This window comes from Leptonychotes weddellii, chromosome 11, assembly GCF_054177405.1.
Source record: "Leptonychotes weddellii isolate Sample4059 chromosome 11, ASM5417740v2, whole genome shotgun sequence".
Taxonomy (NCBI): domain Eukaryota; kingdom Metazoa; phylum Chordata; class Mammalia; order Carnivora; family Phocidae; genus Leptonychotes; species Leptonychotes weddellii.
In genome coordinates this window covers 82,385,024-82,399,167 of record NC_138379.1, presented here as the reverse complement: position 1 = coordinate 82,399,167, position 14,144 = coordinate 82,385,024, and the positions used below count along the sequence as shown (strand labels likewise).

The 14,144-nt window shown below is 52.5% G+C and overlaps 1 non-coding gene across 1 annotated transcript in view; it reads right to left on the bottom strand.

Annotated features, from left to right (window-relative positions):
- Positions 1–9,410: 9,410 nt before the first annotated feature.
- Positions 9,411–14,144, bottom strand: part of LOC115944593 (uncharacterized) — a 55,826-nt gene continuing 51,092 nt past the window's right edge. Inside the window, exons 3-4 of the transcript XR_014138914.1 lie at positions 10,421–10,537; positions 9,411–9,427 (exon numbers count right to left, since the gene is read on the bottom strand). This is a non-coding gene — a transcript (uncharacterized LOC115944593). The remainder of the gene's footprint in view (positions 9,428–10,420; positions 10,538–14,144) is intronic.

The window sequence follows — 14,144 nt, the reverse complement described above, 5'->3', positions numbered from 1 at the left end:
CCATGCACACTGACGTGTGAAGGTCACTCCTTTAGAGAGCTTGATGATCTGATGTCTGTTAAACTCTGCCCTTCTCCCCACTGCCCCTAGATGGAATCACCCAGTCCAAGCCTTTAAATGCCACCAGGATGCTGCTGACCATCCCCTTACTGACCCTCTGCTTCCACGCCTGCTGCCTTGGTCTAGTAGCGTGTGATTCATATAGTATGCTTAATCTAGTAGAGCAGCCGGCATGATCTTTATAAAATACAATTCAGGTCATGTTATACCCCAGCCGAAAGCCCTCTCCTTTGCTCCTGGTCCACATGAGAAGCAGAGTCCCATCGAGTTAGTATCTGCCCAACCCCCAACACACACCACCTCCTGCACTCTCCCCCTTGCCTACCCTGCTTCAAGCTCATTTCCACCTTGGGTCATTTATTCAAGTGTCTTCTCAAATGCAGCCTCCTTGGGGAGGTCTTTGCTGACCATCCTATTCAAGTATCCTCCCCATATCCATTCCCTCCCTACCCCTGGCTTTTTTTCCATCAGAGCACTTACTATCTGAAGTTATACGACATATTTGGTTTTTTGCTCTTGCCTCTCTCTACAAATAAAGTAGAAGATCTATGAATACTTCCTCTCTTTTGCTCACTCCTACAGTCCCGCAACCAAGAGCACATATTAGATGGTTTGTATTTGCTGAATGAATGAGCAAGTAAATAAATGAATAAAGATAAGCTTACAATGTTAGGTAGTAAGTGCGGTCTTAGCCTAGACTGTCCCCCCAGAAGCAAGAACCTGATTCAGGGAGTTGTGGGTAGGTGGCTTATTTGGAAGGTGATCCCAGGGAACAAGAGTGAGAAACCAGGAGAAGAAAAAGCCAAAACAAGGATATGTTAGCAAGCTGGTCATGCTGGGAGCAACTGGGCCTTGATCCCTGGAGCAGGTAGAGGCCTCTTCCAATGGTCCCCTGAACACTGACAGGAGAAGCCCTGATCCAGCAGCTTCTGAGCTGGCTGAGTCTTCCCCCAGAGGTGTCACACTCTCAGACTGCTGGTGCACAGGGCTGCGTGGGCACCCCCCCCTCAAGAACACAATGAGCCAGGGTGGTTAGCAAGTGATGTGCAGCGAGCACTGGAGACGAGATTTGTCAGCACAAAGTGGGAGCCCATTCAGAACTGTCTGGAATCAGGGTTGGAGCTGAGAGTGCGAGGTGGGGCACGGAGGCACCTGCTGTTGTTCGTGCTGTGAGGGAGATGCTCCCGGGGGCCACGGGGGTGTGTGACCCACCTAGGGGGTTCAATGCACATTTTTTTTGGACTGAACTTAAAGGAGTGAAGTGAGACTTATTAAATTATGCTAAGTGAGGTTGGGAGACTCTCCCCAAACTTGAGAGAGGATAAGATCTGAGCCCGCCATTCAAACCCAGGGCAACAAGCAGACCCAGGTAGTCTAGCAGGCCTGAGTGGCAGGACGCACTGAAGGCACATCCCCTCACGTGACGGAGTATCCACCAGGCACTCAGACTAACAGACGAGTCCAGAGACAGGCTCCCCCCGCAAGGCTGTTGGTCTGGAGATGCCCCACTGGCAAAGAGGAAGAGGCAACAGACCCACAGAGTGGAAAGAGCACTGGGGTGGCCCGGAACTCGGGAGAGGTGGGTTCTCAGCTCAGTCATGTCCTGTCAACTCTGGGCCTCAGTCTTCCCAGCCAAATGCAGAAAGTACTCTTCAGTCTGATTGTCTCTTGAATGCCCCGGACATCCTGCGGTCACTGATTGTACCGCTGAATGTATGCTTATTCCACTGTGAGCTCTAGAGAGCAGAAACTTCCCTGACTCACTTCCATATCCCTGTATCCACACCCAACCGATGCCTAACGAACAGTAGAGGTGCTCAGTAAATGTGATGGAGAATGAATACATGAACGAATGGATTTTCTCACAAGGAAAAGCATATGAAAGGGGTTGAAGAAGTAGGTTATCCAAACATGACCATGGCAAGGCTTGGCAATGGTAGCTTGAAGCTGGGTGGTTCCTTGGGAGACATTAGACTGAGCTCAAAAGAAAGCAGGCTGACCATAAATTTGACTTAAATTTTATCTTCAGGCCTGCCATCTTCTTAGCTTAGTTGTATTATACCACGATTATTTCTTTCCTTGTGATATCTACCTATAGCTCTTAGGTATTGTAAGGACTCGGGGCTATAGACCAAACAGGAAGCCTAGAGCAAGGGGATGTGGTCAGGAAGCAAGGCAAAGGACCGTGAAAATATTCAGCAGTCATTCGCTCCTTTAGCAAGCATTCATTGAGCATCTGCCATGGGCAGGCCCTCTGGGAATACGGCAGGCAATAGTACAAATCCTTCTCCGTGGGTTACAAGCCTGCAGCACGCGCACGCGCACACACAGGCGTCTCCCCTACCTCCTCCACCGCGCCCCTCTCCCGGCCCTGTGGAACTGGAGTCACCCACGCTCTGCATCAGCCTCACAGCTGCAAGGGAACTCGGTGTCCTCAAGTCCGATGGCAGCCTTACCCAGCAAGGCACCTGGGCCCAACCAGCTACTGGGGCTACCACGGAACGTGGGGCTCCGGGCATTTTTCCACCCATCTCCTTCCTAATGGCTCCCTGCTTATATATGAAAAACCTTATCCTAAGGCGTTGGGGGAGGGGAAGACAACCCCCATGACTCTATAGGTAAAAATCCAGGTGACAGGGACCCCACCAAGGCCGTGGCCTCCAGCGCCGCCCCACCTGTTGTTTTGTTGGCCTGTTGCTACTCTGGGCAGACAGAACATTTTCACTTCTGGTCCCCAAATGTGAGAATTCACCAGGCCACTGGCTTCCTGTTTTGTACCAGATCTGCTTAAAGCTCACTGCTTCTAGACAGCTTTTGAACACTAAGCAGTTTTTTAAATACAGTAATGATACACCTATGTGCTCCCACTTTGAGGTTCTTAGACCCCTGGGGCGGAGAGAGGGCACCACAGACGCTGGCCCCTGCATGGTCACCGGCATGAGGCAAGATTACCACAGGGGAGCACAGCCCCTTCCTCACCGCCCAGCCTCTTCCTGGGTCTGACCATTCCTTAAGGTAGCCTTTAAACAGAAAGTCACTGTCTCTTGTGCTTGCTCTGTGTCCAGATCTGTATCTGATGATGGCCACAGGGTTGCACACGATTGAGGATGGGCAGAGAAAATCAAAAGCCTTGGTTTTCAGAGCAACCAAGACTGGACCAGGGATAAAGCAAAGCCCAAGGTTCCCTGAAGAGACTGAGAAATAGTCAACATAATTTCCTGAGACATTCCTGGCTATGGCCAGAGCCAAATACACTACTGTAGAGAACTGAGAAAAGGCAGAAGACCTGAATTTTGCCTGAAGAAAGTACCCATCAAACAGGAGGGAGCATGGTTAATCTCAAGAGAGACTGGATGCCCCCACAGTGCCTAGCAGTTCCTGGCATATTATAGAAGCTGCACGAATGAATGAATGAATGAATGAATGAATACAAGGGAATAATCAATAAATTCAGCTATGGGAGCCAGAGAGTATTTATAATTAAAAGTGAGAAGACAACAGGGCACCTGAGTGGTTCAGTCAGGCGTCTGCCTTCGGCTCGGGTCATGATCCCAGAGTCCTGGGATCGAGCCCCACATTGGGGGGTCCTTGCTCAGTGGGAACCCTGCTTCTCCCTCTCTCTCTGCCCTGCCCTTCCCCCTGTGTGCTCTCTCTCCCTCTCTCTCTCTCAAATAAACCAATAAAATCTTAAAAAAAAAAAAGTGAGAAGACAAGATCCATCGGTCTTAAGGAAGTCTCCCTGGGGAAGTAAAAATTGAGCTGGCATAAAGAAGGGGCAGAATTTGACGATTTGGAGGCCAAGGGAGGTATAAAAAAAAATAAAAGAATAGGAAATGGACCAGCAAGAAGCTCAAAGCCGAGGACAGGGCTGTTCTCACCACACCAGGGGACCCGGAAGAGAGATTTGAGGCCAGCGGGAGGGGCCTGCTTCCTTGGGGGCCAGGGAGCTCAGGGAAGCTGTGAACTTGGACAGAGGCTGTAAGTGGCTGACAAACCATTACAAAGAAAATACATTCTTGCCTGGCCTTCAGCAAATCATTTCACTGGACCCTGGTCCTCCGTACCTTCACTGTGAGGATGAAGAGAGACTGCATACGGAGCCCTTGCCCTGCACTCTCATATGTGCTCAGCAAACGTTAGTTTGCTGGTAAAGAAGGGTTTGGTTGGGAATGGTCCAGTCTTAGATGCTGGTTAGATTTATCTAAAGTCAAAGACAGGCTGAGGAATATTTCAGATCCTAGACCATCAGAGTCTAAAGGAACTGCAGCAGTCACCTGTCACCTCCTCAGTCAGAAAGTTATCACTATACTTTGTACTTGTATCTTTTGTTTAGTGAACACCTACTATGTTCCAGGTCCTCTGTTAGACACTGAGAATACAGAGATTAAAAAAAAAAAGTACAGGGGCGCCTAGGTGGCTCAGTCGGTTAAGCGTCTGCCTTCAGCTCGGGTCATGATCTCAGGGTCCTGGAATCCAGCCCTTTGTTGGGCTCCCCGTTCAGCAGGGAGTCTGCTTCTTCCTCTGCCCCTCACCCTGCTTGTGTTTCTCTCTCTCTCTCTCTTTCTCTCTCAAATAAATAAAATCTTAAAAAAAAAAAAAATACAAACAGAGAAGATCCTTTTTCTCCTTCAGGTAAAAGAGAGGAGCCTTGGAGAAGTAGTCCAATCCCTCGGGCTACAATATATGCCCATGGTGGTGAATGACCAGCCCACGGCCACACAGCACGGCAGGGCAGGGCAGGACCAGACCGTACTCTCCAGTGTTCCATCCTCATCCCACTAAGCCTGCGGTCAGGCTGCGTCCGTGAGGCCTCACACCCTCTCGGGCTCCAGGGGAGTCAGTGGCTGTGCAGCCTTAGGCAAAGCATGCTATCTTTCTGAGCTTCCCTCTCGCCAGTTAATGACGCCCCACGTCACAAGGTTGCCCCAAGGTTCAAGCCACAGTAACGTGCATGAAAACAATGTGTTCTCTGTAGACTGTGTGTTGTGCAAGCCATGCCTCTCCGTCTCAGGTCACCAGGGCGTCTTCCTCCAGGACAAGGCAGCCTTCCGGAGCCACAGTGGGTGTTTCTACTGCACTCAGCAGGCGTCTACTGAGTACCTCCTACATGCTCTATGTTTAGCGGTTACTGAGGACCTACGGGACATACCCTGACCACAAAGGGCTCACGGGGTGGGGGTGGGGGGGCGCTGTGCAGCACAAACGGGAGAATCATGGCCATTTGCCATCAGGCTCAAATGGGTGGCAGCAGGTCTGGAGTCCTGAGGAAAGCACAGGGAAGAGGACACTGGAGCCAACCACGGAGACTAGCTGTGGCTCGGAGGGGTCAGCAGGGAGGGCAAAGGCATTCCGAGAAGCCCCGGCAAAGACACTAAAGAGGAACAGGGTGGCAGAGGGACCGGGAGTGGCCAGCCCAGAGAAGTGCTGGCTCTCTTTCCTCCCCAAGAGCCAGGGGGAAAGAAGAACAGCTAAGAGGAGAGGGAGGTTCCAGGCGAGGCGCTGGCATGGCCGTGGGTCTCAGCGCCCAGCCCAACCAGACCCACAGCCAGATCTCCAGGCACCTGCTCCCTAATCATCTCCTAACAAGCTGGAAGCTGCCACTTTAGGGCTCTCAATGAAAACCTGCTGCATCCTCAGGGGAGGTCTGGGGTGAAGGGCAACGCTGCGTTAGCCAGCAGGACCGAGTGCGGAAGTCAGGAAAACAAGAAGGAGGCACAGGGAACACGTCAGAGGACCCTAAAAGAGGAAGTAGCCCAGTCTCGGTTCCGCTCCCGAGGATGGGAAATACCCTCCGTTCTCCCAGCCCTCAGCAGCTGTCCCTGTGTCCCTACCTGAAGCCACCAAACCCGAGGAGGGACCACCTGGGCCCTGGGCCCCATCCTTTCAAGTCTCCCCAAGGTCTCGGAGTCCTGAGCAGATTCAGGGACCTGGGGCAGCCTCCTGTGGACTGCAGACCCAGGATCCACACTGGGCGGGGTATCGTTCAGAGTTTCACGAAGCTAGACACCCCATGGGTTAAGGAATGGGGCCCAACCCTTAGCACTGAAATCCAAAGAAGGATGTCAAAGTCAGCCCATCCCCCCTCCTCGCTGCTCTCCCAATAAAGCCTTCAATAAAGGGAGAGATCCAAGCTACCGGGGGCTCTGCCCCACCCTCACCAACTCAGGGATAGAAACATTGGGGCCCAGATGAAGACCTCCAAATTTAGAGATTTGGTTTATTAAGTCAGAGCTTGGCTCCGCTGGAAGAATGGCCCCCCAGTTCCTGGCAGGAAGTGAGGGGGTAGAGGCTGGTAAGGCTCAGCTCCTCTCCTCTCCTCTCCCTTCCTTCCTTCCTTTGTAATTGGCTAGAACCCAAAGCAAGAAAGAAACTAGGCCCCAGGGAAGCAAGGATAGGAAGACAAATAATATGATTTCCCTCCTCCTTGCCTCTCACTGTCCTGGGCTCCTGAGTCTTATTGGCCTAGGTGCTGGGACACGCAGTTCTAACTGCGGGTTTTCAGCAGTGGCTGGGCCCCCATCAGGCCCTCCTCCATCCACAGCTGCCCGGGAACACAGTCTCGCTGGCTGGCACAACTCTGCATTAAGGGCCTACTAAGACAACATCTGGGTGTGGACGCCACCTCTGCCATCAGGGCAGACCAGAGGAAAGAGTGATCACTCACAAGGCAAAAAGTCCTGCTGTCCCCCAACCTACATTTGGTTCATGATTTCCCTTGTGCATTATTAGCTAGTTGTTTGGTTTTTTTTTTTAGCCTCGCCTGGGTCCCTCCCCGATTCCCACCATTTCTGGTCTGCCCTCCCCACCACAGGGCAAGCCTGGCACAGGAAATGCAGAACACAGGGAGACTGAGCTCTCTGCCCCCAGCCCCTACCCACCCATCACAGAAGCCTAGAAAATAAGATCCGTGTTTCTAGACTGTTTTAAGCACTGACCTCCACATGGTTTGGGAGGCATGGAGGCTGATCTACAGCAGGGAAAACAGAGCCAGGTGGTAAACGGGTGTGGGGAGGTTGAAAGAACCAGAAAGAAGCACAGAGTGGGGCAGGGCAGAGCAAAGGTCAAGCTCAGTCTTCAGCTCTTAGGGGAAGTTGCCTTCTGGTAGGAAGGTTAAAAACAGCATCTGGACTATCCCCTCTCATGCTGTTTCTCTTTCTCTCTCTCAAATAAATAAATAAATAAAATCTTTTAAAAAAATAAATTAGAAAAAAGAATCTGGGGCACCTGGGTGGCTCAGTCGGTTAAGCGACTGCCTTCGGCTCAGGTCATGATCCCGGAGTCCTGGGATCGAGTCCCACATCGGGCTCCCGGCTCAGCGGGGAGCCTGCTTCTCCCTCTGACCCTATCCCCTCCCATGCTGTTTCTCTCTCTCTCTCTCTCTCAAATAAATAAATAAATAAAATCTTTAAAAAAAAAAAAAACAGCATCTGGAATCACCTCTACTCCCACCTGACTTTGCCTATTGAAAATATGACTGGTTTTCCAGCTCCTGGAGTCCGCCCTTCAAGGGGAAGTGTCTGGGGACACCCCATGGAGAGCTCCCCTGTGGGTCTGCAGGCCTTGCCCACACTGGGCTGAGCTGGGAGGCCTTTGCTCTCCAAGACACCCGGAACCCCTCCACAGGCTCAGGGGCCCCCTGGGAACCGGTCTCTACTCCTGGGCAATGCCTGCCTTTTTGTTTGGAGGAGATAAGCCACTGCTACTCTACCAGACTCTGTCCAGAGCCCAGACCCCTCCTGGGGGTTCTCCCGCTGCAGGCCTGTGGGGCACCCAGTGTGATTTCTCCTCGTCCACAACAAGGGACCAGGCCTTGCCTTGAAGACCCCGGAGGATGAAAGCAGCCCAGGGAGCCTAGGAGGGGCAGGTGCTACACCAGGAGCCTCCTCCTGCAGAAAAAGCAAAAGGAGAACAGCAAAGAGATGAGACCTGAAAAGGATTCCTCTAAACCACTGCATCTGGCAAGGCTTCTCCCAGGCCAGAGGAGAAGCTCAGAGAGAAACTGGGGGTCCATGAGGGATTGCTGGAGGGAGAAAGTGGATGGGGAAAAGCAACTGCCATGGGGAGGCGGGTAGGCTTGAAGGCAGGGGGAAGGAAAGTGTGACCCAAGGGTCAGCCGGCCACAAAGCAGGGATGGCTCCTGGGCCTTCAGTGCAGAAGTGACACTCTGGAGTGATGCTTCTTGGACAGACTGGCCATCTAGAACCTTCAACTCAGAGCAAAGGGTTGAGATAGAAAGCTCGACTCTAGAAGCTGCTACCTGACTAGAAATAGAACGTCCCCAGGAAAGAAAGGCAGAACGTGGATTGGGTGCCCAGGTGGAAAGGAGCAGCCAGCAGGTGGTGAGGACAGCATGACCCTCGGCCTTGGCGCCTGAGATCATCTCCCACGGACCCACCCCCCAGCAGGAAGGGGGGTTTGAACCGAATCATCTCTTGGGTTCCGAAGAGTCCTTGGTGCTAGGCTTGGGTGCCTGCACCATCCGAGGACCTTACTAGGACATCAGATTTACTCAGGAGCTCACCACAATTCCACTCACCTCTCCGGGGCTCCAAAGCCTGACACTTCCCCATCAGACTAGCTTGTCGGAGAACTTCCTGTAGCCGCCATTGGAACTGCTGACATGGCCACTGATGGTGAAGGGTGGACCCACCTCCAGCTCCTTCAGGTTCCTGAGAAAGATGATCCAATCATCTGGGTGGCTGAGAACGTGGCCTCTCCTTGGGAGCCCAACTTCCTAGACCAGAGCATGGGAAGAACTTCTGGCCATGACTCCTCAACTGACTCATCTTCCAGAACAGGAGCTGGCCCATGTCTCGGAGCCGGACGAAGAGCGGACCTGCCCTAGGGCAGCGAGTGGACAAGACGGCTTACCGCAGGAGCACTTCCTGACCCCCACTCCCTAAATCCCTGGTGGTCTCCATTTGCTCCTCTCTTTTGACACCACATTGTGCCCGAGATTATGTTATTTGTAGTCAGGCCCATGTCCACCACAGACAGTGAAATGCTTAAAGACAGAGACTATGCTCATCGTACCTCCTAGAAACTTAATACCACAACACCTGCAACAATAGATCTTTCCTGAATAAATGATGAGTAGATGACGAATGAATGGTTGGTCCCTGCCTGGGGGCAAATGATAAGAGGATCGCCATCAGCAGAGTCTCACATAATCCTGTCCGTGTTCGAGTTTTTATTCATGGTAATTTCTAAATAGACCCCGGCTCCCTCCTTTTCTCTTGTTTGCTTAGGGGCATGGAGAGGAGACAAGGAAGAGGAACAGTGTGTTTGGGCTCCATACCTAACCACACCCAGATCTGCTCTGAATCTACTCACCGGATCTGGTACAAGTTGAAGACAAAATTAGGCCCTAAAAAGACAATCAGAAAAGAGAGGATTAGTACCTCCAGGGAAGACCTGCCCATCACGCTTCTAGGAACATCTGGTGCTCCCTCACCCCATCTGGGAGGAGCAGCGTGGCTGCGCTGGACCTCAGGATGCTGTCGGAGGGCCCCAAGTTCCTGCACTGTCTGCTATCTGCCCCACGCCCAGGGGTGTACCCCATCTTCCCAGATAGAACCACCAGCTTTTTGGGGCAACTCCTGCAGCTAGGCATCCCCCCTTTAAGGGTACTGATTACCCTGGGAAAGAGGCAGTCCTAGCTTAGAGCCCAAAAGCAGCAGACCTGGGCTTGAATCCAGACTATACCACTCTCTAACCCTGTGACTTCAGCCTTCCGGTTTCATCTATAAAAAACAGAAACTAAGAATTCCAACCTTACACGGAATTTTGAAGAAAATCCTATTAGGCAAAAGTCCACTGGCACAGAGTAGGTGCTCAGCAAACATTCGTGGAAGCTGTGGAAGCCAACTGCAGGTCTGAGACATGCTCTCCGCCTCCAGGGATGCCAGCATGCCCGCCCAGCTCCCCCCGGGTCCCGTGGGAAGTACAGATATGGCTCGGAGCTGGGAGACTCCCAGGGAAGCAGAAGCTGAACCCACAGGCAGGGGGAGAGATGCACAAGGAGCCAGAGTGGGGGACCCCAGTCTAGCCTGGCGCCCCTGGCCTCGAGGCCCACACAGGTCTTGGGGATGGACGCTGGTGGGCTCTCAGGAAAGAGACAGACAGCCTCCGGCTGGGTCGGAGGAGCCCTCACTCCCTCAGTGAAGGCCCAGTACCCCACCCCCCCCCATTCGAGGGCTCTGCCACCCCCACTCAAGTCTTCAACCACTGCAGCCGCCACAGGAAGTGTTTCTGCATGATGCCATGCTGGAGAGTGTGCAGCCCCACCCAGCCTTGCCGACTGCTACAGGAGAGGAGGGACAGGCCAGCGCTGGGCTGCTGGGCTCCGGCGCTCACTCACCCTCCCAGCAGTACCCACGCTGGTACCACTTGGCCAGGCTGTAGCCCAGGACGGACACGAGCAGCAGTGAGAGCCCCACGCCGAGGATCAGGCCCAGGGTGCGGATGGAGTCGTCACCTGCAGAGACACACGGCCCCCTCCGTCGGCTGCCTGTGGCCCTCTCAGAGCCCTCCACCTTGTTCCGAGTCTCCCCCCTCCCTCCTCACTGCCATCAACATGAGGGCTCCCCTAGGAATCGTGATCTGAGCTAGCTAGCGGAGCTAAGTCACACTAAGAGAGCAGCGTCTGATACCCGAGTTTTTAGAGTCAGTTTTGTTTATCCAAAGTAACAGTTCTTGACCACAGATATAGTATGGAAACGGGAGGGCCTCCTGAAGCCACAGGCCTTCTGCTTATTGGAAAGGGCACTGCAGTTTGGGGGAAGAGCCCAGGAGGTCTCGCCTCAGCCTCGCTCGGTGGTCAAGAAGAGCAGCCTGGAGGCCCCAAGAGCAGAGACCAGAAGATCCTCAGTATCCTCCCCACAAAGCCCCTGGAACGCATGGCAAGGTGTTTACTTTCAAACTCTGTTTGCTGCTTATACTTATTGTTTCTTCCTTTTTGTGGTATGAGCTCTTAGCTAAATTTATATTTTATTTGTAAAGCCAAACCAAGGGAGAAAGGGAAGAAGGAGGGACGGTGGGGGGTAGGGAAGGGGGGAAGGGAGGAGGGAAGTAAAGGAGGGAGGAGAGGGCAGGAGGGAGTTGGGAGAGAGGGGAGAAGGAAGGGGGAGGGAGGAGAGGGCAGGAGGGAGTTGGGAGGGAGGGGAGAAGGAAGGGGGAGGGAGGAGAGGGCAGGAGGGAGTTGGGAGGGAGGGGAGAAGGAAGGGGGAGGGAAGATGGAGGAAGGAGGGAAGAGGGAGGGAGGAGGGGGGCAAGGAGAGAGGAGGGAGGGAGATTGGACTCCTCCAAGGAGATGAGATGGGCCTAAAGCAGAAACAGAGAGGGAAGCCAGCATTGCAGAAAGAGGCTGACAATGGGGGCACAGAGAGAGGCCCACCTGGTGGGCCAGGGAAAGAAGAGGAAGGCCAGCTCCACTCCTGCTGGATGAGCACCAGGTATATGGAAGAATCAACTGGTCCCATGTCCATGGCCCTGGGTCCTGAGGCTCTGGGGGTGTTGCCAGGGGGCCAGGAGGTGTAGTGCACAGCAGGCTTGCTTCCAAAGCCCAGGTCCATCATTTGCAAAATGTGGGACCTGAGCAACCCCCTTTCCCCCACTAGACTTCAGTTTGCTTTTATGGAAAATAAGCATGATGATAAATACACATAGAGTTGCTGTGTTGATTAATGGAGGCGCATTACAGAGAGCAGCCAGAAGACCCAGCATACACTAAGTGCACAAACAATGTGAACTACAACATAGTTGTGGTCATTATCAGCATCACATGATGTGATTGTCTTGGTAAAATATTTCACAATCTCCCCTGCCCAAGCCTTTCCCTCCCCCATGCCCCTTGGCCCTTCTTCCCCCTGAAGCATCCCAGCAATGAGAAGGTGAGGCCCAAAGGCAGAAAGAAAGGGTCTGTCCTCCTAGTTTTCTATTTCAAAAGCCCAGGCCCTTAGCAAAATAGAAAGGATTCACAACTTAGATAAGAGATGAGCCAAAGCAAGACTGCCCTCCGCGTCATACCAGGAGAAAGATCTCCAGCCTGGGGGAGGAAAGGGAAAAAGCAAGAATAAGAGAAGCAGGGGAAAAAAAACACTGGAAAACATTGAAAAGATGTCAGTGGGTCCCAGAGAGAAAGTCCTTGTTCCCTGATCCGAAGCTGAGCCCTGGGGAGGCAACAGAACTTCCAGGCAGAACTGTAGGATCTGAGAGCCGGATGGAGCCCCAGAAAGACAAGAGCCCAGGAATGATAGTTGCATGGAGCACCCTGGCGGACAGAGCCTCAGACAGCCTTGGAGAGTTGCCGTGCCCTCTCATGGCATGGGAGCAACCAAATGATTTCTATCCCCAAGAGAAGCAGGGAAGTCACAGAGAGACCCTCTAGACCAGACAGAGTCACACAGCTGAGATCTCGGGACACCTCCACAGCCCCCTGCCTGGCTGAGGCTCAAAGCCCAGTCCAGATGACAGCCACTGCCATGGGTGCCCACGTGAGCACATGGCATCAGGGACTATGCACCCTTCTCCTGCTCCTTACATCCCCAAGAAATGGGGAGCACAGGGATCCCCAAAGCCACTAATGGCATCTTCTCTGCGCCAGGCACTTGTTTGAGACACTTGTCTTATAGCAATAAATAAAATATGTTCTCATGGAAATTATATTTCCGTGGAGAGAGACAGACAGTAAAGAAGAAGGGAGGGAGGGAGGGAGGGAGGGAGGGAGGAAGGAAAGAAAGAAAGAAAGAAAGAAAGGAAGGAAGGAAGGAAGGAAGGAAGGAAGGAAGGAAGGAAGGAAGAAAGAAAGAAAAGAAAAGAAAGAGAGAAAGAAAGAAAGAAAAGAAAAGAAAGAGAGAAAGAAAGAAAAGAAAGAAGAAAAGCTCTGTGGGGACGAGAGCACAGTTTTAAATAAAGCAGTCAGGGATGGGCTCTCAAAGAAGGTGACAGTTGGGGAGAAGGCCCCACAGGAGCTGAGGAAACGCCATGCAGGTGGGCTGGCTACAGTAGAAACATGCTGGGCAGAGTGGGTGGCGGGTACAGTGGAGGCAGGAGCATGCCCAGCATGTTCCAGGAGCATCACAGAGCCCCAAGTGACTGGCAGGGACAGAAGGGATGAGGGACAGTAGCAGGAGACGGATACTGTAGTACCTCAAAGGCAATAAGGGGAGTTTGGGTTTTCCTCTGAGCAAGATAGAGAGTCACGAGAGGATTCTGAGCAGAAAAATGACATGATGCCATGTATTAAGAGGACACTCCGATGGCTACTGTGTTAAGAACAGATATGGTAGGAGGGTGATGATGAGAAGGGAAACCAGTCAGAAGCTGGTTCCAAGCAAGAGACAGTCACTGAGGAAAACAGTGCAAGGAACAGAGAGGCCAAAGTCCAAGAGACCATCTGTGTGGGTCACAGAGAGCGTGACAAGAACCCAAGAGTTCAAGTCTTCACCAACGAGGGGGGTGACCCAGGAGTGGTGGACAGATGATTCAACAAGGCATGGGCAGAGTATTCATGGTGTTTGTGGAAGCTGAGGTTTTGAAGGGTTTCATCAAAGAAAAGTACCAGGAGGAAAGCACCAATAGGGAAATCACAGGCCTTCCTGAGATCCAGCTGTTGAGGGAAAGAGGTGTACCAGCTGTGTTGGCTACCATTTTGTCCCCACCCCCAAAACGCAGCAGCCTTCTGGCTTAGGTGGCTTTCAGACACATGAATTACTCTATTTCACCTCTTTATCTTCCTAGGATGCTCTTTAACTAATATTCTTTTTCTTAAAGAAGATTTTATTTGTTTTTTTAAAGATTTTATTTATTTCCTTGGGAGAGAGAGAGAGAGAGAGAACAAGCGGGGGAGGGGCAGAGGCAGAGGGAGCAGACTGCCCGCTGAGCCCTGATTAGGGCTCGATCCCAGGACCCTGAGATCATGACCAGAGCTGAAGGCAGACACTTAACCGACTAAGCCACCCAGGCGCCCCAAGATTTTATTTGAGAAAGAGAGAGAGAGAGACGGAGAGCAGGGGGAGGGGCAGAGGGAGAGGGAGAGAATCTCAAGCAGATGCAGCGCTTAGTGGGGAGCCCAATCTTGGGCT